Source organism: Ooceraea biroi, chromosome 14, assembly GCF_003672135.1.
Source record: "Ooceraea biroi isolate clonal line C1 chromosome 14, Obir_v5.4, whole genome shotgun sequence".
In the NCBI taxonomy this organism is placed as follows: Eukaryota; Metazoa; Arthropoda; class Insecta; order Hymenoptera; family Formicidae; genus Ooceraea; species Ooceraea biroi.
Genome location: NC_039519.1, coordinates 154,909 through 181,092, shown reverse-complemented (window position 1 = coordinate 181,092; position 26,184 = coordinate 154,909).

The window sequence follows — 26,184 nt, the reverse complement described above, 5'->3', positions numbered from 1 at the left end:
AATAAACTTTGACTAGTATAAAATGAATGCGTACTTGAAATACTTAATGTTCGACGCGACATGATCTATCAGATTTAATGATTTTCAGAGAATAAGTGCAGATAAAGTTATAATAACATAAAAAAAAAATATAAGAAATGAAGAAGATAATTATTTTTTGATACACCACAAAAGGAAAAGCAAATAATTAAATAATATTATACAAAAGAGTTTTCTTACTCGGAAACACTTCTAAAATATCGTGCTTTGAGGGAAGCCCTTATTAGGCAAATGTGCGAGTCAATGTGGGGTCGCGAAAATACCAAGAATCGAAGCCGGAGGTGGTGTCGGAGCAAATTAGTCGCGCGGATATCGCAGCCGGATATGCCGAAATTCTCGGCAAGTGATGGTGTCGCTTGTGGGGAGAAGGAAAAAGGGATCCGTCGAAAGGCTGCTCCTTCGCGGCGCGAGGCGCTCCTTTCCGCTTACGAGGGTGGGCGGCAAAATTGAAATTTCTTCGCTCGAGCGACGACGCAGCAACTCATAAAAAGTTTAAACGTTTCACTCTGGCTGGTGCTGCTGTTGCTGCCCGAGTCTCGCCTTTTTTCCCAATATAAACTCTCGCCTCCTTCTCTTCGCCTGTCGATTGACTACCGCGCCTCCTCCACTCACCCTGATACGGCTCCGGCTCAACCCCGTCACCCCTCGCGAAGATGCTTACGGTCGGCAACTTTACCCCGAGAAATTAGGGGCTTACTGTGCTCCCTTCCCACCGTGCCACCCTTCGGGATATCGTAAACTTTACGTGTATGCTTCTTCCGTGAAGCATCGTCGCGCGATTGTTTCTGTTTGGCAAAGTAGGTCGTCCGATTTTTAGTTCGACAGATTGCAGCTGCACAAATAACGGACACTTGGTCTTTTCACGATAAAGCCCAGCACTTCTTTTCGTGTTATATACGCTATACACATGCACGTCTAAAGCCGATATTTTTCCCGAATTTGAAATTGAAGTACAATCCTATTTTATAAATAATTCTGTGATGTTTTCTATGCTTTATTATTAGTCGAGAATCGAGGAAAATGACTCGCTATGGTGAATTCTGCGGCGTACATTTACAATTTGCAATGTGTTCAGTGACGAGCCACGGCAAACAGGCGAGGGTTGCTGACTCCTGTTTACCGATATGCTGATGTAATTATTATATTGCCTTCCATCTCTCTTCCAACGGCTCCTTATCATTTGCGGTATTAATATCATGCGTATTCATTAGTCGAGACTCGAGCAGTCCATTCACTTGAGTGCGCAGTCAATCGGTCTTCGCTCTCAGTATTTCCGTTTCGGCGTCATAATAGATTTACGGATAAATATTCAATCTGCGGATCATTAATGCAGATTTTCCACAGTCTAATCATAGATTAACCCGAATGGCATTCTTTGATGCATTCTACCATTCTGCGTGTGTCATCGCACGTTCTGCTGCCATTTATCCAGACACGGTTAGCACGATAAAAAAAAGGTATACAGGGTGTTCCGGGTTTTAACCGACAAACTGCGGGAGCATATTCTACTAGTGGAAATAAGAAAAAATTCTTATATCGAGTTTGCTTAGAAATGCTTCATTACAAAGTTATAAACCAATATTGAAAAGAAATATGAGATAAGTAACAACGGATTTTTTCACAAAAATAAAAATTATCTACGCAACGATTTAGTGACGCATTTCAAAATGTTGTCCTTGCACATCGATACAAGCTAGACACCGACGTAGTACAAAATTTGTTACAGTACGACATTCCTGAAAATTTTGTTGCATCTCAGTGACTGAATTAGTAATTCGTTGCTTTAAATCTTCAAGCGAGATTACTTCTGTACTGTAAACTTTATTTTTTAAAGTTGCCCATAAATAAAAATCAAGAGGCGTTAAATCGGGCGATCTTGGAGGCCAGAAAACCGGTGCTCCTCGACCAATCCACCTATGAGCGTAATGTTCATCTAGCCAGTTTCTAACTTGTCTAGCATAGTGCGATGGACAACCGTCTAACTGTATCCAACTGTTTTGGCGAAGATTTAAGATTCTTTCCGAGCGTCGTCGGTGTCTTAGAGCTGAACGAACATCATCATATTCATTCATAGGTCGAAATGAACCCAAATTACGTAATTGCAAATGGGTATTACTAAACACAGAACTATCTGGTACTCTCCTGTTAGGAAATCTACGTTGATACTCTCGTACGGCAGCTCGTGCATTTCCGTCACAGAATCCGTACACGAAATGAATATCGGTGTATTCCTCATTTGAAAACACTTTTGGCATTCTGATAGTAATTGCTAGTTGACACGACGATTGAAATCTAACAGCTACTGTTGTGAAAGTAACAATCATACTGAATCGTTTCAACATAGTGAACACGAATACATGTGAATACACGTAACATAAACATCTTCGACCTTGCAAATTCTACACTATGTTCCGTTGTTACTTATCTCATATTTCTTTTCAATATTGGTTCATAATATTCATATTAATTAATCATTATGTATATATATACAGGGTGTCCCGGGTTTTAACCGACAAACTGCGGGAGCATATTCTACTAGTGGAAATAAGAAAAAATTCTTATATCGAGTTTGCTTAGAAATGCTTCATTACAAAGTTATAAACCAATATTGAAAAGAAATATGAGATAAGTAACAACGGATTTTTTCACAAAAATAAAAATTATCTACGCAACGATTTAGTGACGCATTTCAAAATGTTGTCCTTGCACATCGATACAAGCTAGACACCGACGTAGTACAAAATTTGTTACAGTACGACACTCCTGAAAATTTTGTTGCATCTCAGTGACTGAATTAGTAATTCGTTGCTTTAAATCTTCAAGCGAGATTACTTCTGTACTGTAAACTTTATTTTTTAAAGTTGCCCATAAATAAAAATCAAGAGGCGTTAAATCGGGCGATCTTGGAGGCCAGAAAACCGGTGCTCCTCGACCAATCCACCTATGAGCGTAATGTTCATCTAGCCAGTTTCTAACTTGTCTAGCATAGTGCGATGGACAACCGTCTAACTGTATCCAACTGTTTTGGCGAAGATTTAAGATTCTTTCCGAGCGTCGTCGGTGTCTTAGAGCTGAACGAACATCATCATATTCATTCATAGGTCGAAATGAACCCAAATTACCTAATTGCAAATGGGTATTACTAAACACAGAACTATCTGGTACTCTCCTGTTAGGAAATCTACGTTGATACTCTCGTACGGCAGCTCGTGCATTTCCCTCACAGAATCCGTACACGAAATGAATATCGGTGTATTCCTCGTTTGAAAACACTTTTGGCATTCTGATAGTAATTGCTAGTTGACACGACGATTGAAATCTAACAGCTACTGTTGTGAAAGTAACAATCATACTGAATCGTTTCAACATAGTGAACACGAATACATGTGAATACACGTAACATAAACATCTTCGACCTTGCAAATTCTACACTATGTTCCGTTGTTACTTATCTCATATTTCTTTTCAATATTGGTTCATAATATTCATATTAATTAATCATTATGTATATATATACAGGGTGTCCCGGGTTTTAACCGACAAACTGCGGGAGCATATTCTACTAGTGGAAATAAGAAAAAATTCTTATATCGAGTTTGCTTAGAAATGCTTCATTACAAAGTTATAAACCAATATTGAAAAGAAATATGAGATAAGTAACAACGGATTTTTTCACAAAAATAAAAATTATCTACGCAACGATTTAGTGACGCATTTCAAAATGTTGTCCTTGCACATCGATACAAGCTAGACACCGACGTAGTACAGAATTTGTTACGGTACGACGTTCCTGAAAATTTTGTTGCATCTCAGTGACTGAATTAGTAATTCGTTGCTTTAAATCTTCAAGCGAGATTACTTCTGTACTGTAAACTTTATTTTTTAAAGTTGCCCATAAATAAAAATCAAGAGGCGTTAAATCGGGCGATCTTGGAGGCCAGAAAACCGGTGCTCCTCGACCAATCCACCTATGAGCGTAATGTTCGTCTAACCAGTTTCTAACTTGTCTAGCATAGTGCGATGGACAACCGTCTAACTGTATCCAACTGTTTTGGCGAAGATTTAAGATTCTTTCCGAGCGTCGTCGGTGTCTTAGAGCTGAACGAACATCATCATATTCATTCATAGGTCGAAATGAACCCAAATTACGTAATTGCAAATGGGTATTACTAAACACAGAACTATCTGGTACTCTCCTGTTAGGAAATCTACGTTGATACTCTCGTACGGCAGCTCGTGCATTTCCCTCACAGAATCCGTACACGAAATGAATATCGGTGTATTCCTCATTTGAAAACACTTTTGGCATTCTGATAGTAATTGCTAGTTGACACGACGATTGAAATCTAACAGCTACTGTTGTGAAAGTAACAATCATACTGAATCGTTTCAACATAGTGAACATGAATGCATGTGAATACACGTAACATAAACATCTTCGACCTTGCAAATTCTACACTATGTTCCGTTGTTACTTATCTCATATTTCTTTTCAATATTGGTTCATAATATTCATATTAATTAATCATTATGTATATATATACAGGGTGTCCCGGGTTTTAACCGACAAACTGCGGGAGCATATTCTACTAGTGGAAATAAGAAAAAATTCTTATATCGAGTTTGCTTAGAAATGCTTCATTACAAAGTTATAAACCAATATTGAAAAGAAATATGAGATAAGTAACAACGGATTTTTTCACAAAAATAAAAATTATCTACGCAACGATTTAGTGACGCATTTCAAAATGTTGTCCTTGCACATCGATACAAGCTAGACACCGACGTAGTAGCAGAATTTGTTTACGGTACGATCTATTGTATCTCCTGAAAATTTTGTTCGGTCATCGTCCAGTCCGTACACGAAATGAATGAATATCGGTGTATTCCTCGTTTGAAAACACTTTTGGCATTCTGATAGTAATTGCTAGTTGACACGACGATTGAAATCTAACAGCTACTGTTGTGAAAGTAACAATCATACTGAATCGTTTCACCATAGTGAACATGAATGCATGTGAATACACGTAACATAAACATCTTCGACCTTGCAAATTCTACACTATGTTCCGTTGTTACTTATCTCATATTTCTTTTCAATATTGGTTCATAATATTCATATTAATTAATCATTATGTATATATATACAGGGTGTCCCGGGTTTTAACCGACAAACTGCGGGAGCATATTCTACTAGTGGAAATAAGAAAAAATTCTTATATCGAGTTTGCTTAGAAATGCTTCATTACAAAGTTATAAACCAATATTGAAAAGAAATATGAGATAAGTAACAACGGATTTTTTCACAAAAATAAAAATTATCTACGCAACGATTTAGTGACGCATTTCAAAATGTTGTCCTTGCACATCGATACAAGCTAGACACCGACGTAGTACAGAATTTGTTACGGTACGACATTCCTGAAAATTTGGTTGCATCTCAGTGACTGAATTAGTAATTCGTTGCTTTAAATCTATCTGGTACTCTCCTGTTAGGAAATCTACGTTGATACTCTCGTACGGCAGCTTGTGCATTTCCGTCACAGAATCCGTACACGAAATGAATATCGGTGTATTCCTCGTTTGAAAACACTTTTGGCATTCTGATAGTAATTGCTAGTTGACACGACGATTGAAATCTAACAGCTACTGTTGTGAAAGTAACAATCATACTGAATCGTTTCAACATAGTGAACATGAATGCATGTGAATACACGTAACATAAACATCTTCGACCTTGCAAATTCTACACTATGTTCCGTTGTTACTTATCTCATATTGGTTTATAACTTTGTAATAAAGCATTTCTAAGGAAACTCGATATAAGAATTTTTTCTTATTTCCACTAGTAGAATATGCTCCCGCAGTTTGTCGGTTAAAACCCGGGACACCCTGTATATACATATAAGCTGTAAAATCTACAATTCCGTTTTCATAATGTTTCATGTCAGCTCTCATGTCTCCTATTTCTGGATCATGCAAGCCAAAATAGTTTCTCGATACTTCGTTCAAACAATACATATTCAAATGGATAATTTGATCCCGCGTGGACGCGAATGCGTAGACGGGAGGAAGAATAAAGAGCTGAACGGAGTGGATGGAGGCGTGTGCTTTACGGCTCGTTCCATTATGAAGGCAGAATCTGACGACTGCCGATGAAAATAAAAGCGGGCACGCGGAAAAATGTTGCTGCAAGAGCGGCAAATATTGTTGCGCCGCAGCCAGAGACAGCGCACTGGCAGATGCACGGTCGAAATTATTAATCGCGCCGCTGGTCCTTCGACCAGCGGCAAATGTTGACGTTACCGGTACGGCGAACGTTGCGATCGCACACGGACGTGCATCTACGATGAACGGTGCGGAATTTAAGAGCTTCGGGAATTAATTGTATCAGCTCCGTGTCTCTTGTTCCAGCGAGTACTTCCATTCCAAATACGTGATTAAAAATCGTTCGCAATTCAATTTATCTAATTTGCTTATTAAAGCAGGTTTTAATTCTTCCATCGGGGTGTGTTACTGATGTTTATTGTTGACGTGCTTTAATATTCGTTTCTCAATAAAATAAGAATCCACATCAAGCCACATTTTTGTTCGGTCCATCTCAATGTAGTCGGCTTTGTTTTCTTAATTAATGTAATGTACAATGTTCCTTGCAGAAGTTATATTTTTTTACGATATGTCAATTCCAAAAAAGATGTATTAAAATTGTTTGAAACGTATTTTATAATTGATTTTAATATAACATCAACTTTAAAAAATTTCACGAACCTTGTTATGCGATTGACATTAATGATACATTTATTTATGACACGTGATTAGTCGTCAGTACAGTGTCTAATCAAGAAAACTTGCATTTTGCATGCTTCTGCAACAGGAGAAGTCCGGTTCTCGTCCCGAATCCATGGGGATCTTCAACGAGATGGAGATGACGGGGGTGAAGCCCGGTTGCTTATGGGTCGCGTGGGTGTCAGAGTCGATATCTTGCCGGCTCTGTGTCACAGAAGGGACATTGGCGGCGGAAGAGTGAGGGACGGGTAAGAGAATCGACGGAGGGGGCGGCGGGTAGGTTAGAGTTGCCGGGGGTAGGTGCGGCTGCGAGCGTTGGGGGACGGGTACGAGCGAGGGGGCATGATTAGCATTACACTCTGAGCCTCGATGATCAATAGTGGAAACGTCTCTCCCTTCATTCTCATTCTCTCGCTGTGTTAGCCTTATCTCCCTACCCCCTCGCACCCTCTTGCCCCTCTCGGCATCGGATATGCGCGAATCTCCCACTCCCTCCCCCGGAGCTTTCTGTCGCCCTTTCCCCCCCTCCCGCGCGCGTTCCGGGTACCTATTTCTCTGCTACTCCGTGCTATTCCGAGCGCCTTTCTCCCCCTCTTTTTGCCGAGTCTCTCTCCGTTTCTCTTTAACGCAAATGCTCAAAACGATGATCGCTGCTTTCAACTAACTGCACTGACTGCTTTGGTGGGCGACTGTTATTTAAAATCGTCGCTTTGATTACCAAGATATCTCGAATTTGTAGAATGGGGAAAAATCAAACTGATTATATCGCGTACATCGACAATTCAGCAAGCGTATTATTCAGAAGAGTTATGGCTGGACTAAAAGAAGATAAAAGATTCCTCTCAATTGGGCGACTCTTTCATTCAAAAGCGTCGAGAAGCGAGGCCAAAGTACCTTCAAGAAGTCGCATCGTATCACCTCTCCTTTTTCGCACGCACCTTCGCAGACCCCAAACGCGCCATTCCGGTAGCGGGCATGATTCTCCGGCGTAAATTGCGCCGCGCGATATTTCCCGAGACGAAACGCCTGCAGGTTCCTCACATTTATTCCGAGCGCCGCGCGAAAAAGTGTCGAATCAGCCGGATGATGCGTGGTGTATCTATACGTACATACATAAAGGACTGAGATTTCCTCTCGACGTCTCGAGTCTATACCGGAGGTTACACCTTCCTCGGACCCACCCCCGCGCCACCCCGAAGACGACCCGGGGATGTTTTATTTGACGGTGTCAGCAAGCGGGAGATATTAACCGAACAGCTCTCGCCTGCTGGAATTATGTGGGCGGAGGGGTGGTGCGAGATTCGACTTCCATGGAATTTCCGGAGAACGCGGTATTGTAGCGAAAGAGAGAACGACGGAGGCGAGGCGGGACGGGAGCGGCGCGAGGACGAAGGAGAGGAGAGGACAGGCGACGGGTCACACAGGGGATCTACCAGGCGAACTTCACCATTCCGGATACCATGGTACCCCGGAGACACTGGCCGTGCCTAACTGCAGTCTCACCCCTACCGGTCGTTACGTCGTCTGGGTATCTGCATCTGCATCGAGAGCATATCGTTTTCGGCGGTAACTCACGCGGTGCGTCCTCGTCTGTCGCCTCGGGTCGCACGGACTCGCAGGTGATCAATGAGGCCGCCGCAAAACCGGCCAAGTTTTTGCGAGATTTACGCGAAGAACATATTTAGAAAGGTACTCTGGAGGTCTTCCGGGAGGTTTCCGAAAATGCGAGAAGGTGCTCGGCTAGGTGAACGAGTTCCTTCATTGCTTTTCAGAGTTTAATTAATACTTTGTATTTTTTCGCATAATAATATATGAAAAATATAAGCAATGTAATGAAACTTAATCTAGATATGCATTTTATTAGTGTAACTCGTGCGACCACGAAGCAATTAAAACGGATTCCGTAAACTTTTCCAGTGTACTTCTGGCTGACTGCTTCGAATAAGTCTGAGAAAAGTAGCAGTTTTTGGAACTGATTTGGAACTTTCGTAGAAGTGACGCCAGTGGTAACGAAAAGTCACAGAGATAAGGACCGCTGCGTCCTAGATTATAAATAAAAAAAATGTGATGACACTTGTGAGTTTTCTTAAGACATCGCTCAAAGATCATTTTTAATCACATGTCATGTCATGCATTGCAATTCATGTCGCTTGTAAAATTAACAATCTATACCTAAATTTTGTGAAAATCAATATTAATAAAACTTTGTATATAATATACATATATACAGGGTGTCCCGGGTTTTAACCGACAAACTGCGGGAGCATATTCTACTAGTGGAAATAAGAAAAAATTCTTATATCGAGTTTGCTTAGAAATGCTTCATTACAAAGTTATAAACCAATATTGAAAAGAAATATGAGATAAGTAACAACGGATTTTTTCACAAAAATAAAAATTATCTACGCAATGATTTAGTGACGCATTTCAAAATGTTGTCCTTGCACATCGATACAAGCTAGACACCGACGTAGTACAGAATTTGTTACGGTACGACATTCCTGAAAATTTTGTTGCATCTCAGTGACTGAATTAGTAATTCGTTGCTTTAAATCTATCTGGTACTCTCCTGTTAGGAAATCTACGTTGATACTCTCGTACGGCAGCTTGTGCATTTCCGTCACAGAATCCGTACACGAAATGAATATCGGTGTATTCCTCGTTTGAAAACACTTTTGGCATTCTGATAGTAATTGCTAGTTGACACGACGATTGAAATCTAACAGCTACTGTTGTGAAAGTAACAATCATACTGAATCGTTTCAACATAGTGAACATGAATGCATGTGAATACACGTAACATAAACATCTTCGACCTTCCAAATTCTACACTATGTTCCGTTGTTACTTATCTCATATTTCTTTTCAATATTGGTTTATAATATTCATATTAATTAATCATTATGTATATATATACAGGGTGTCCCGGGTTTTAACCGACAAACTGCGGGAGCATATTCTACTAGTGGAAATAAGAAAAAATTCTTATATCGAGTTTGCTTAGAAATGCTTCATTACAAAGTTATAAACCAATATTGAAAAGAAATGTGAGATAAGTAACAACGGATTTTTTCACAAAAATAAAAATTATCTACGCAACGATTTAGTGACGCATTTCAAAATGTTGTCCTTGCACATCGATACAAGCTAGACACCGACGTAGTACAGAATTTGTTACGGTACGACATTCCTGAAAATTTTGTTGCATCTCAGTGACTGAATTAGTAATTCGTTGCTTTAAATCTATCTGGTACTCTCCTGTTAGGAAATCTACGTTGATACTCTCGTACGGCAGCTTGTGCATTTCCGTCACAGAATCCGTACACGAAATGAATATCGGTGTATTCCTCGTTTGAAAACACTTTTGGCATTCTGATAGTAATTGCTAGTTGACACGACGATTGAAATCTAACAGCTACTGTTGTGAAAGTAACAATCATACTGAATCGTTTCAACATAGTGAACATGAATGCATGTGAATACACGTAACATAAACATCTTCGACCTTGCAAATTCTACACTATGTTCCGTTGTTACTTATCTCATATTTCTTTTCAATATTGGTTTATAATATTCATATTAATTAATCATTATGTATATATATACAGGGTGTCCCGGGTTTTAACCGACAAACTGCGGGAGCATATTCTACTAGTGGAAATAAGAAAAAATTCTTATATCGAGTTTGCTTAGAAATGCTTCATTACAAAGTTATAAACCAATATTGAAAAGAAATGTGAGATAAGTAACAACGGATTTTTTCACAAAAATAAAAATTATCTACGCAACGATTTAGTGACGCATTTCAAAATGTTGTCCTTGCACATCGATACAAGCTAGACACCGACGTAGTACAGAATTTGTTACAGTACGACATTCCTGAAACTTTGGTTGCATCTCAGTGACTGAATTAGTAATTCGTTGCTTTAAATCTATCTGGTACTCTCCTGTTAGGAAATCTACGTTGATACTCTCGTACGGCAGCTTGTGCATTTCCGTCACAGAATCCGTACACGAAATGAATATCGGTGTATTCCTCGTTTGAAAACACTTTTGGCATTCTGATAGTAATTGCTAGTTGACACGACGATTGAAATCTAACAGCTACTGTTGTGAAAGTAACAATCATACTGAATCGTTTCAACATAGTGAACATGAATGCATGTGAATACACGTAACATAAACATCTTCGACCTTGCAAATTCTACACTATGTTCCGTTGTTACTTATCTCATATTTCTTTTCAATATTGGTTTATAATATTCATATTAATTAATCATTATGTATATATATACAGGGTGTCCCGGGTTTTAACCGACAAACTGCGGGAGCATATTCTACTAGTGGAAATAAGAAAAAATTCTTATATCGAGTTTGCTTAGAAATGCTTCATTACAAAGTTATAAACCAATATTGAAAAGAAATGTGAGATAAGTAACAACGGATTTTTTCACAAAAATAAAAATTATCTACGCAACGATTTAGTGACGCATTTCAAAATGTTGTCCTTGCACATCGATACAAGCTAGACATCGACGTAGTACAGAATTTGTTACGGTACGACATTCCTGAAAATTTGGTTGCATCTCAGTGACTGAATTAGTAATTCGTTGCTTTAAATCTATCTGGTACTCTCCTGTTAGGAAATCTACGTTGATACTCTCGTACGGCAGCTCGTGCATTTCCGTCACAGAATCCGTACACGAAATGAATATCGGTGTATTCCTCGTTTGAAAACACTTTTGGCATTCTGATAGTAATTGCTAGTTGACACGACGATTGAAATCTAACAGCTACTGTTGTGAAAGTAACAATCATACTGAATCGTTTCAACATAGTGAACATGAATGCATGTGAATACACGTAACATAAACATCTTCGACCTTGCAAATTCTACACTATGTTCCGTTGTTACTTATCTCATATTTCTTTTCAATATTGGTTTATAACTTTGTAATAAAGCATTTCTAAGCAAACTCGATATAAGAATTTCTTATTTTCACTAGTAGAATATGCTCCCGCAGTTTGTCGGTTAAAACCTGGGACACCCTGTATATATATATACATAATGATTAATTAATATGAATATTATAAACCAATATTGAAAAGAAATATGAGATAAGTAACGACGGAACATAGTGTAGAATTTGGAAGGTCGAAGATGTTTATGTTACGTGTTCTCACATGCATTCATGTTCACTATGTTGAAACGATTCAGTATGATTGTTACTTTCACAACAGTAGCTGTTAGATTTCAATCGTCGTGTCAACTAGCAATTACTATCAGAATGCCAAAAGTGTTTTCAAACGAGGAATACACCGATATTCATTTCGTGTACGGATTCTGTGACGGAAATGCACGAGCTGCCGTACGAGAGTATCAATGTAGATTTCCTAACAGGAGAGTACCAGATAGATTTAAAGCAACGAATTACTAATTCAGTCACTGAGATGCAACCAAAGTTTCAGGAATGTCGTACTGTAACAAATTCTGTACTACGTCGGTGTCTAGCTTGTATCGATGTGCAAGGACAACATTTTGAAATGCGTCACTAAATCATTGCGTAGATAATTTTTATTTTTGTGAAAAAATCCGTTGTTACTTATCTCATATTTCTTTTCAATATTGGTTTATAACTTTGTAATGAAGCATTTCTAAGCAAACTCGATATAAGAATTTTTTCTTATTTCCACTAGTAGAATATGCTCCCCCAGTTTGTCGGTTAAAACCCGGGACACCCTGTATAAGATGCAATTTATTACTTATACTTTTTATCGCAGTTTCTAAAAACATTCTTAACACTTCCTCGAAATTAGAATAAAAAAATTATATAGAAAATTGTGTATCATCGCTTGTGATCAGTCGGAGAAAACTAAGCGATAACTCGTTATGTCAAGAATACATAACTGCAATAATTATGCCAAAGTGATCGCGCAAAGTATCACAAGGAATCCTCCCTATAATCATCCATCGCGTACTCCCATTCTCTATTTCCTCTCTCACTTTGACAATTTCTTTCATCGGATCTCCTTTCGGTTCATTTGACGGGACGACCTTTTTTCGCGCCCGCCGCACAAAGTGTCGATCCATCGTTGTCTTAATGGGTGGCAGGCCACTCGTCCTTATTGCAGACTTAATTACTACCTAACGCCAGAAAGTTATAATGGCCAACAAGGAGTACTCGAGGGCCCTGGAACCTTTCAGCCAGACGGACAAATCACTGTCGAAATAAAATTTCTTATTCCAGCGATATTTCAAGTGATGCCACCGATCTATCATCTCAACTTCGTAGCAGTCATGTAAACGGGCCTCAATTAAATGGTTACTTTAGTTACAACCTCTAGTTTTAATAATAATAATAATAATATTCACAATGTATAAAAGAAAAACCTACTACTACTATGAAAAAACTTTTTTAAATTTTGACGTACATCTCCAACGTGAATAAGCAAACTATTTATGAGTATATGTAGAACTGTTTATGCGGATATTTTGTACTCTTCTCGGAAAAAAATATACCTCGAAGGGCTGGCGTGGAACGACTGCCGCAGTAAAAGAAGACTATGCTTACCGCAAGGAAAATTTTTATCGACTCGCTGGTCGCGAACGATACCTCTACGAGTAATAGCATTAGGTGGGAATGTCGGAGCCGCAGCCACGCGTTCGCCAGGGGATGGGCTCCGAATCGAAAATCGGAAAAGCGAGTAACGATGAGGGGAATGGCGAGGAGTGGAAACGGCGAGCCTAAACAATATCTTGCGGCAATGTAAGGAGCGTCTATTGGGCCATTACCGACGGTGGCTGACCATTTTGGCCATTTGGCTTGGACAGTGCTACGTCAGCGGTCTTGGTTCTCTCGCCTGTTTTCCGCCTATCTCCCCTTTCTTCCCTTGCACAGAGTCGATCTCTACACTCACTTCCGCCACCCTTCCTTTCCTTCTCCTACTAAAAAAAGTTTGTTTCGTTTAACGATTCAGTATCCACGACTAAGTTGTAATTATGTATATTTGATTATATTATTTGCGCTAAACAGAGGCACGTGATCAATACGCCGATGCACAGTGGGCTAAACTCGAAAAAAGCTGGCCAAAAGTAATAACTCGAAAACATGACGTTTTAGAAAAAAATGTTTCAAATAAAAGTTATAAGGTTTTAAATCAGGTATTAGATAATAATACTAGTATGACCTTGAATAGCGTTGCCAAGGTCACGCAAAGGTCACCTTGAATTTTTTAAATGGGAACCTCCAGTTTTCATTAGATATTTTTGTAGCTTACCTCAAGAGCTTTTCAGAACACTATAACAAAGTATTTATCCGTTAAATACTTCGAAGTTATGAAGCTTGAAAGTTACAGTCGCTACCGCGCCGCGTCGTACGTTTCGCGGCATTTAAAAATTTCACGGTGATCTATACATGATCTTGACAACACTATCAAGGTCATACTGGTATTGTTATGTAATGCTTCACTTAAAAACCTACAACTTTCATTTCAAACATTTTTTACCAAAACACCAAATTTTCGAGTTATTACGATATGAAAATTAAAATGAAACATCCTGTATATAACGCAAAGGTGTGCGTTGGTGTGCACAATTCAAACGGAAATACTTAGTTTGAATCCTACACAAGATGATAAAACAAGAATCCCAAACAGCCTTTTACAGCTATTTAAAAAAAATGATATTGAACTTTACTTATTTCTTATATTTTAAGAAACCAAAAACTTAGATTAACACAAATTGATGAACAAACATTTTTAATGGTTATAACTGTTTGGGAAAAGAGTTTCAATTCTATTTATAGAGTAAAAAGCAAAATTACTTGCATCCGCATACAAGAATGTAAGCTATAGCCTATACTGATTCATAATTCGTTTTTCGGAACATTAACGCGTTGCCTCCTATTAATTGTTGATTAATGGGAAGGAAATTTTTCCTACGAAACTCCATTCACATTTTTGAAAATACTGATATCCATGAATCAAAAAAGGTCGAAATGCACAGATTTGCAAGAGTTGAAAAAATTCGACTTTTGGCCAGCTTTTTTCGATTCTAGCCCACTGTGCGATGTCGAGAATGGGGGAAATTTTTAGAAAGCTTAATCCATTTTTGTCAAGCACACTTTTTTCTCCCTATTATCCCGGTGAATGCATAAAAATTGCGTACCCTTTGTGCAACAGGGCAGTTTAATGGTTTTTCAGTTTCAATTCAGTCCTTCTCATCTTTATCCCTTCTCCCACCCCATAAGTTCGATAATGCGCGAATGCCGAACGTCCACGGCTTTTACGCCCGGCTACGGCGTCCACGGCGCGAATCGATAGATCGCGCGATTCATTTCCAAGGCGGTGGGAGAAAGCGCGCGGCAACGACATTCGGAGGAATGGCAGACCGAGAAACCAAGCGAAATCGATCGCGGCCTTTCAATGTCTCGGCTTTATCGCCGGCCATATATCATCGTGCCTGTATCACGGCTGCGGGATCTCGAAACTTTGCGTTTTTTCTCGGGACGTGTAGATACGCGTCGGATTCTCGGGTTCGAAATCGCGAACCTGAAATCCGTAAAACAGCACGGGGGGAAACAAGACGCAATTTCCGCTGACGCCACGCTTACGTCGACGGTGTGCAACGACCTCAATAATATAACGCGCTTTATGTCCGCGTTTAACGAAAATATTCAAAACGATACCGAGAGATTGCGAAGCGCCAGAGATAATTCGAATGAAGGAAAATTTAAATTTTCCAACCACCAGAATCAGTCAGACCACCACCCGAACGTCGCTCCGCCACCGTCGTCTTGGAGGGCACATTGAAATTCGATGCATGGCGCGCAGCGGCGTTTACCTTCCCGTATAAAACAAGAATCGCGCAATTCCCGGCGGAAGCGCGTATTATCAGCGTCTCGAATAAAATTCAAAGACAAACGCTCGCAGGGAACGCTCGTTTTCTCCTCACCCCCGAAGGCGCCACCCTCCCGCCGCCGTCCCGGCTTCTTCCACGCGCTCTCGTTTCCGCTCTAGATCCAATTCTCGGTTGCTTCTCTTCATCGCACGCCCCCGCCACTTCCCACCCACACCCGCGCTTCCCGTTCCGCACTCTTCAGCGGGCGAAACATTGCGCGAAATAACGTTAAATATTTACTTTCGGGACGATTGTTCTCGTCGTACTGACGGGATAAACATCATTATGTAATGTATATAAAGCCGCGCGGGTGGAGATAGGAACGCGCAAGAATATGCGGACGACAGGGGGAGAGGACGGCGAATAAACTTTTGTGCACCTTTGCGCGAAGGATTGACCTTGCGCCAAGACGTTCGCTGCTTCCATCCATCTGGCCTGTCCGTTCTCGTATCGATGTCCACATCCTTCATCCGCCTGTCCATTAACCGGAGTCCATTCGGGACTTACGCGTCGATCGGTTTGCAAAATCACAGGAAACTTCCATCGGAGACAAGACTCGATATTTCCGACAAGTTATAATTTTGCAGCATATTTGCAATATTGGTCAAATTTCTTGAAGCTGATTAAAATATTCCTGTATGTACAATTATTTGTATGGAACAATATTCATCTAATTGTGAAGCCGTATTTTGTGTCAATTATTTATATTTTAAATCGAAGGAAATACACAAGCAAGCGCTATTATTATACTTGCTTGTTTGCTATGTTGTTACTTTCAATTATATAATTGAAATATTATAATTTCAATCAAAGCGATTTCCAAAGACATTCAGTGATTATTTGAATTAAATTATACAATATACTCTTTTTATTTTTCATAACTCGTCATCGTGATCAACTCTAGATCACGATGACGAGATAGCCAGATAGCAGACAAGAGGAACTCTGCACATGCATGGGAGACAAGATACTTGTTCGTCATCAACCATTAACCGGCCCGTCCGTGACCCTCGTTCGTGTTTCTGTATTGCGAAATGCGAGCTGAATGACCGGCGACCGGTTCGCTGGGGGAATTGACGTTCTTCCGCAAAGTCCCCTGGGGTAAACGGGGGGTCGTCGCGCGTAGTGTAGTTGAAGGCGACGCGATCGCCACTATCCTTTCGAGAATATCGTTAATTATTTCTCGACTTTCGTCTAGCATCATACTCGACCCGACCACCGTTCGTTGCGTGCGTTTAAAAAACAAATTACGCAACGCTACAAACTTTCCGAACCAAGTTGGTCATGATTTGAAAAGCGTGCGGCGCCGCACTCTGTGCATGTGTGAACTAATTATCCGTGTTTACTCAATATTTGCTTAAGACAGATTATATTTAAAATTTGCAATCGAGAGATTCAGAGACGCAATGTTTACTGTGTAAAACATTTAATTTGAATAGCGTGTGTTCACCATTTGTGTTAGATCTACTCACCGTGGAGAACTGGACGCTACGAAAATCAATGGAGATAATTACCTGAAACAAGAAAAGTTTTACCTTGAATGATGATATTAGCACAATATTAAATAAGAAAAAAAACGTAGTAATAAATTTTATATACTAATAAAAGTAAATTTGTTAATTATGTTTAATTAGCTAGTTATTCTTCTTAGTATCAATAGATACTAAGAAGAATAACTAGCTAATTAAATATTAAAAAATATTAAATGCAATAGCATTATATGCAACTTTTCATTTCTTTTTTATATTTTAAACATTCGATATTTATTTATTTTTAATATTTTTTAATATTTAATTAGCTAGTTATTCTTCACAATATATTGATATCTATTAATATTAAAAATAAATAAATATCGAATGTTTAAAATATAAAAAAGAAATGAAAATTTGCATATAATGCAATAGCATTCGAACATATAACATTCGATATTTATTTATTTTTAATATTAATAGATATCAATATATTGTGACACGTACGAAACAGTAATATGCGTTTTTATTACGAGACATCCGTTTCCGTTTGTAGATTATGCTAGTGTATTATCTTTACTACTTAATAAAAGGGTACTTAATCAAAACGATTTGTACATTGCTTCGAGTGGGTGGTTGCATTATCGACGAAATAAACAACTCAGGGGAAATGCTTGGAGAGGTTATTTCCCCTGGATATCAAATTGTGGCGGGTACCTTTGTGTCGTAACGGTCAAGAGTACAAACGGACCGTACCGATAAGTGGCTCTATCAATCCATTCGGTCAGATAAGGATTTCGCCATTGATCGCCGTTTCCCATATCGGCTCTCTCCTACCCCGTGACGTTCGTTCCGCTGCGATTAATGGACAACTATCAACGCCCTGGACGATCATCAATCACGATTCCCGAAACACTCGGTCCGTTAATAGACGATTTTGTATTTCCACGGGCGTCTGTCGAAAATTGTTTCCAACGTCCGGTTTGTGTATTGTTTCGAGAGAAACGCCATTATTTTTCTCTAAAGTCCTTATCCACTTATTATATAACAAACAATATTAGCTAAATTGATATGTTATGTAATTACGGGACTAACAAGTATTTAAAAATTCGAAACGTAACATTTAATGTAAATTTACAACAGATTAATGTAAGCACATATTTTTTAGTATATCCAAAAAAACGTTGAAAGCTTCCTAAATTATCCTTCTTCTTTAGATTGTCAATTAAATTTATTAATTAAAATAGTAACGTATACTTTATGACAGCAACACCCTGTTGAATTACAACGCACGCGTTCGCGCGATGTCATTACCTGTAGACCGAAGAAAGCCGCGGCGGTAAAGGTGGATACATGGGAAATGAGAGTGCGGCGGAGCGGCATGGAACAATATCACATTTTATAGTTGTAATCGAGGATCATAATTGAGCAAGTTTGTATGCCTGCCTGTTTCTACGACCAGCGCTCCTCAGCCTTCTCTAAGACACCCTCGAAGAATGCCTCGGGTGTCAGGCTCTCTGCATCCCCCTCCAATCCCGAATCCGGTATCCGCCAGTATCCTCGGCGGTATAACCCGTGCTAACAAGATTTCGTACATGTAATTGGTCGAGTATTAAATTGCGTATTCTAACGTTCGAGCATAGGAAATTGGGGAACGAGTGGATGTGTGGAGACAGTGGGGCGGTCCGGGGTGGATAATAGCTGCGGGTTGGATCATTTAGTAACATACTGCACTGCCGTGGCGGTTAAATTCTCAGCGCAGGAGGGGCGGTTACCTACACCCCTTCGCGCCGCGAAACTGAATCTTCAGTCTTGTGCTTCTTTATGCTAATTCTGAGAACATAATAAACTACTTTACGACGGAACGGTTACGCTTGAAGATATCGTGACCCTGCACCCACAGAAAAGATTTCTGGACTTAATGCTATTACTCTTTAATCTATCATAAAATAAGATCGCTATAGCGACAATCATATTTATTATTGAAAAGAAGCATATTTTAATCTTGAATAAAAAATTCGAAAATCTAGATTCAAATAATTTTGGTGCTATCTCATTCATTTTCTCAGAAGGATTTAGGTAAAAATTTGTAGCAAGTTCAAAATATTCTTGATTTCAGAATATTGTGAGATCTAAGACATCTTATTCTATTCTTCTAAGAGAATTTGTAGAATCTGCACAAAACGGCCAATATTTATGTGTTGCAATCGAAAATCGGGAAAGTGTTTCTGTTATTTACAATGAATAAGTGCAAAAGATATGGAAATGTCTTATCTCGAATCTTATTTCTCAAGTAAGTATATTGTATATACTTACTTACATTTCCATATCTTTTAATATTTCTTGTAGAGTATTGCACTTATTCATTGTGAATAACAGAAACGCTTTCCCGATTTTCGATCGCAACACATAAATATTGGCCGTTTTATCGGAATAAAGGACGCAGAAGCGCCGAGTCGACGAGCGACTGTGAGAAAATGATGCGTCGACATGGACAAAGCCTACTATAAAGTGGCGTTAATATCAAATTATTCTACATACAAGAATATATAAGCATAAAGTTGTACATGTTACTCTTGTCTCGAGACAGTAAGACAATCTTATTTAATTCGAGGGAGAAGAATAGAAATTACTGATTTAAAGTAAAAATTGTTTTATTTTTATATTTTTTATACTTGTAATACGATTAAATTAGTCAAGAATATTTTTCGTCTTGTTATCAGAAATCCTTTCTGAGGGTGTATTGTCATGCATTATACGTAACAACATTTTTATCTCTCTACATCGATAACGAAGAATTCTCGCGTGGGAAGAAGACATGTGACGTTCACAATTAATCATAAATTCACTCATTAACGCACCGTTTATGCAACAAGCCTCAACTCTCCCAGAGACACGTCAGTATATACGTGTCTCTGCCAAAAAGCGACGAAACCGTACGAACGCGGTTGCAATCCGCTTCGCTGATGCAACCGATGGAACTCGCCCGCGCCGAGCAGCAAATGTGGCTCGCATACTCGCGCGGATGCGTACGTGCACCCACAAAAAAGATTTCTGGACTTAATACTATTACTCTTTAATCTATCATAAAATAAGATCGCTATAGCGACAATCATATTTATTATTCAAAAGAAGCATATTTTAATCTTGAATAGAAAATTCGAAAATCTAGATTCAAATAATCTTGGTGCTATCTCATTCATTTTCTCAGAAGGATTTAGGTAAAAATTTGTAGCAAGTTCAAAATATTCTTGATTTCAGAATATTGTGAGATCTAAGACGTCTTATTCTATTCTTCTAAGAGAATTTGTAGAATCTGCACAAAACGGCCAATATTTATGTGTTGCAATCGAAAATCGGGAAAGTGTTTCTGTTATTTACAATGAATAAGTGCAAAAGATATGGAAATGTCTTATCTCGAATCTTATTTCTCAAGTAAGTATATTGTATATACTTACTTACATTTCCATATCTTTTAATATTTCTTGTAGAGTATTGCACTTATTCATTGTGAATAACAGAAACGCTTTCCCGATTTTTGATCGCAACACATAAATATTGGCTGTTTTATCGGAATAAAGGACGCAGAAGCGCCGAGTCGACGAGCGACTGTGAGAAAATGATGCGTCGACATGGACAAAGCCTACTATAAAGTGGCGCTAATATCAAATTATTCTACATACGAGAATATATAAGCATAAATTTGTACATGTTACTCTTGTCTCGAGACAGTAAGACAATGTTATTTAATTCGAGGGAGAAGAATAGAAATTACTGATTTAAAGTAAAAATTGTTTTATTTTCATATTTTTTATACTTGTAATACGATTAAATTAGTCAAGAATATTTTTCGTCTTGTTATCAGAAATCCTTTCTGAGGGTGTATTGTCATGCATTATACGTAACAACATTTTTATCTCTCTACATCGATAACGAAGAATTCTCGCGTGGGAAGAAGACATGTGACGTTCACAATTAATCATAAATTCACTCATTAACGCACCGTTTATGCAACAAGCCTCAACTCTCCCAGAGACACGTCAGTATATACGTGTCTCTGCCAAAAAGCGACGAAACCGTACGAACGCGGTTGCAATCCGCTTCGCTGATGCAACCGATGGAACTCGCCCGCGCCGAGCAGCAAATGTGGCTCGCATACTCGCGCGGATGCGTACGTGCACCCACAAAAAAGATTTCTGGACTTAATACTATTACTCTTTAATCTATCATAAAATAAGATCGCTATAGCGACAATCATATTTATTATTGAAAAGAAGCATATTTTAATCTTGAATAGAAAATTCGAAAATCTAGATTCAAATAATTTTGGTGCTATCTCGTTCATTTTCTCAGAAGGATTTAGGTAAAAATTTGTAGCAAGTTCAAAATATTCTTGATTTCAGAATATTGTGAGATCTAAGACATCTTATTCTATTCTTCTAAGAGAATTTGTAGAATCTGCACAAAACGGCCAATATTTATGTGTTGCAATCGAAAATCGGGAAAGTGTTTCTGTTATTTACAATGAATAAGTGCAAAAGATATGGAAATGTCTTATCTCGAATCTTATTTCTCAAGTAAGTATATTGTATATACTTACTTACATTTCCATATCTTTTAATATTTCTTGTAGAGTATTGCACTTATTCATTGTGAATAACAGAAACGCTTTCCCGATTTTCGATCGCAACACATAAATATTGGCCGTTTTATCGGAATAAAGGACGCAGAAGCGCCGAGTCGACGAGCGACTGTGAGAAAATGATGCGTCGACATGGACAAAGCCTACTATAAAGTGGCGCTAATATCAAATTATTCTACATACGAGAATATATAAGCATAAATTTGTACATGTTACTCTTGTCTCGAGACAGTAAGACAATGTTATTTAATTCGAGGGAGAAGAATAGAAATTACTGATTTAAAGTAAAAATTGTTTTATTTTCATATTTTTTATACTTGTAATACGATTAAATTAGTCAAGAATATTTTTCGTCTTGTTATCAGAAATCCTTTCTGAGGGTGTGCACAATCGAACCTTGCGTTATTACATTGCGTGTATATGTGCTATATGTATATATTTATACATGTTGTATATATCATATAATTATAAAATAGATGTTAATGATATATTTGTTATTTAATTATTGACACGTTTATTGTATCGATATTAATAATTTATTGCTGAGTCATGTATTTGTGGCGTCACATAATTATTTCTTTAGATATTCTGTATTACAGATATGATTATTTAATGAAAAATTCCTGCATTTCGAATAAAATTTTGTCGATTAAATATATCTCGTGTATGTGACTAAATTATTGCTTACACGAACATATTATCTTGCAGTAGCATCAAATTATAATTAAAAGACACAAGCTACTCGACCACATATTGTAACAATGTGTAATTTTCGAAAGATATCATCGTAAAGGACGGCTAGTATGAAGAAATTATAGTTGTGCTTCTCTCGAAGGGGTTAAACGTGACACCGAGGGTATCCATAAGGAAATTTCGAGGAAGATGCGAAACACCTTCAAGCTGTCCCAAGGGTTCGCAACGAATGGTACCAATCTTGCACGGACGTCACGGCTAGCCAATAAACGCCAAAATCACTAAGCTAACTACTTCAGGCCAGTAAGGCTTGTCGTCCTCTCGCCCCTTTCGCCACATCGATGCTCCTTACAGGCGATCCATCCCACCGACCCCCGAAATTGTCCTTTGGGCGGATACACCGCTTTCCTTCCTTCCGCGCATTTAATTAAGCTGAGAGTGTCGCCGCGCTCACGGCGACGTTACGATTTTCAAAACGAGTCGGTACGAGTAACTCGGATTGGATTGTATTGTACTACTGAAACAGCAATTTACCGAAAACACCTAAGTTGTAATATCACATTATTTATATGAAGTTATCAAACTTGTCAAATTATTAATATTCAGAATTACACATTACTTAATATTTATGCAACAATTATATCGAAATGTTGCAATTTTTTTCTTACATATTTATCGAAATAGGTTTAACTAAAGAAATTTTTCTAAAGTTTATTATCTTTATATTTAATCCAGTTTGAGAAATTATTACGCAAATTATAAATAAAGAATAAATAATTCCTTTTAAACACAAGTGGAATTCACAAAAGATATATTTACACACACCCAAAACTTCTAGAGAGTATCTTTCTCTGTAGTTTATGATCATCCTGATGAATCCTCACGAAACATCCTACTTGGGCGTAAGGATAGGGAAAGGCTCGCAGTCGTGCAAAAACTGTTGCGCATAGCTCAAGAGGAAACTTTCGAGTTTCGGCAACGGTCCGCGAAACTTCTATTACGGTAAAAGTGGCTCAGCAAACAAAGCTATTTATTAACGTAATATCTCGCGAAACTTTCTCAGTTTATCCCTCTACATATCGATTCGTTAAGTCTCAAGCTTGCAAGTTTGCCACTAATAATTTTTCCCTTTTAATACAATAAAACAATTGCATTGTGTAAATCAAAAAGTTTATTCGCCTTATTTAGCTACACTTTATTCAACTGAATGTGTCGTAAAATCATTACAACACGTTAGTAATTTGTATTTTTAACATACATATGTTTCATTAAAAAGTGAACTTATTCACTTTACTATTTCGTTCTTTCTGATTTTATTCGTGCTGCTTCTAAGGGATAGTTATCCCTCCTCCCACCGACTGACGTTTAATGCATCCGACGTACAAGTGCCCGCTATAACAAGGATCAACAAGCGCCGAGAAATCCACGCCTTATGGAATACATCACGAGGCGTATTTACACTCGCGTTCGCGTTAATAGCGCTACGATGATGCCTACCTTCATAGTCACCCCCTGACCACCCCCTTGTGCGCCTCTGCGCGGCATGCTTCATCCGTCGGCTTTTCGCGAATGTACACTCGTAATTCCGCGATGTTTGTTCCCATCGTTGGCTTTCAGAACCGTTCCCGCACGGTAAGGGATGAGGGTAGCGGTGGTGCTCGATCCTAACCATAGCATCCCTTCTTTCGCGCTTGTTCACAAGTGTTTTCTTAGCTGCTCATGCATGAGATCGTTTATGCCTGCTCTAATTTTTTTCTTTGAAATTATTTTGCATATTTATATTTTTATTTTGTTACGCATTAATGTTAAACGATCATTATAACATAAATTATATTTTTTGCCTAAATCATGCCAAGACTTTACTTCTCATGCATCTTCTCATCATCTTATCCGCGTCTGCTGTTGACTGTCTGTTCTCACTTTCATCTACCTTCTTCCAATTCATCTTCGACGTCCTCCCTTTCATCTTAGCATCCCCAATGCCTACTTCGTTTTCGCTAGCGGTGCGTAAGCTCGAAACGCGCGCACCCCGAGGGCAATGGCGTACACGTTGTTTAACTAGCCTTTTAATTAGAAACACTTAAAAATTAACCGGTAGCTCGAAATACAGGCCGGTCTCCTCAAAATTGGGCGGGACTGCAACTCGAGCGCGCCAGCTCCTTTTGTTGCGTTGTTACCCCATTGTGTTACACGCTGCCTAATATTTACCGCCTAGACATTGGCACGCCACTCTTGCCTCGTCGATGTGGCGAATAGGGATGGGATTGAGAGGGAGGAGAATATACGAGCGCGAACGATATGACAGAAAAAAATTATACTTTTTTATATGTAATATGTATTTTTATATGTAACATGATATTACAGAAGAGGCAAAATAAATAAATTCATCGAAGAACATTTCATTAATAAAATAATAACTATAACTAAATTGTCATAATATTTTCCAGATATTGCGCGCGAACTATTTACTACATAATGTCATATACTGACGTAATAAAAACACTTTGTATAATAAATTGTATAATAAAAATTTGTATAGTAAAAATTGGTACCGATGTTTGTATATAAAATACGTTTTTGAATATTTATACACTGATACATCGTTTGTATATCATAATGGATTTATCTTTTATATGAATTTTTTAATTTCCTATATTATACAAACTACAAACAGCTTTATACTTTATATTTTAATCCCATAAAAGCTGTCATATTCTCATTTAAAAAATTAGCTTTGTAAAGGAATAATTATGTAGTATAAAATAAAATTTTAATCGGCAACGTGTTATAGAGTATTTCTCCTCATTAATATAAAACATATAACAAATCATTTATTTAAATTTTTATATCTTTCATCGAAAATTAAATTCTGTTAAATCCATTTAAAATTAAAAATTTTATTATTATATAATGAAGAAATATATCGTATATTCTCTGTCTGTCTTTTTTCTCTCAAAGGTTATTGGTTTAAAATAAATATTATTACTTTATGTTAAAGAATCTTGTTATTTATTTTTCATATATTTTTTACCTTTAGAGAAAACTCAATGATACAAAATTATTTTTTTCGCGCGCGTTACATTCAGTTTATAACCGTCTACTGTACAAAAATATGGCTCACGCTATATTCGAAAAAGTTTCCAGTGCAGAAATGTACATAATTACATGTAATATTCCATTTTATTTAATGCTTTTTATATACCGCTAATAAATGTAAATGTAAAAAATACAACCCTCTATACGTTCTTCACGCAACACGCATGTGCTGCGCTTGTCGGTGAATGTGCATTTCGTTTGCTACACAATATATCGAATACAGTATGCTGAGCCGTGCGTGGTACAGTATTATTTACACGCGAACTTTGTATTTAAAAAAAGCAGCACAAAGAGTCGGATTTAATTCGTTTTTGGTAGAGAATATCCATTCAGAGATTTCATCTGGTTGTTGTATAAAAAAAATTGAAGCAGTACGTAGTCTCGTTCATGCGTGCATTATACACAAGAGGTGCAGTACGTCGATATGCACCTGGTCGGTTCACGAAATGAGAGAAAAAATAATCACGCGTGTATCACGCAATCGCGAGGTTAAGGTATTGTAGAATCGTACAATAATGGAATAATGGAAATGTAGTTCTTTTCAAAGCGGCATCAGGTCT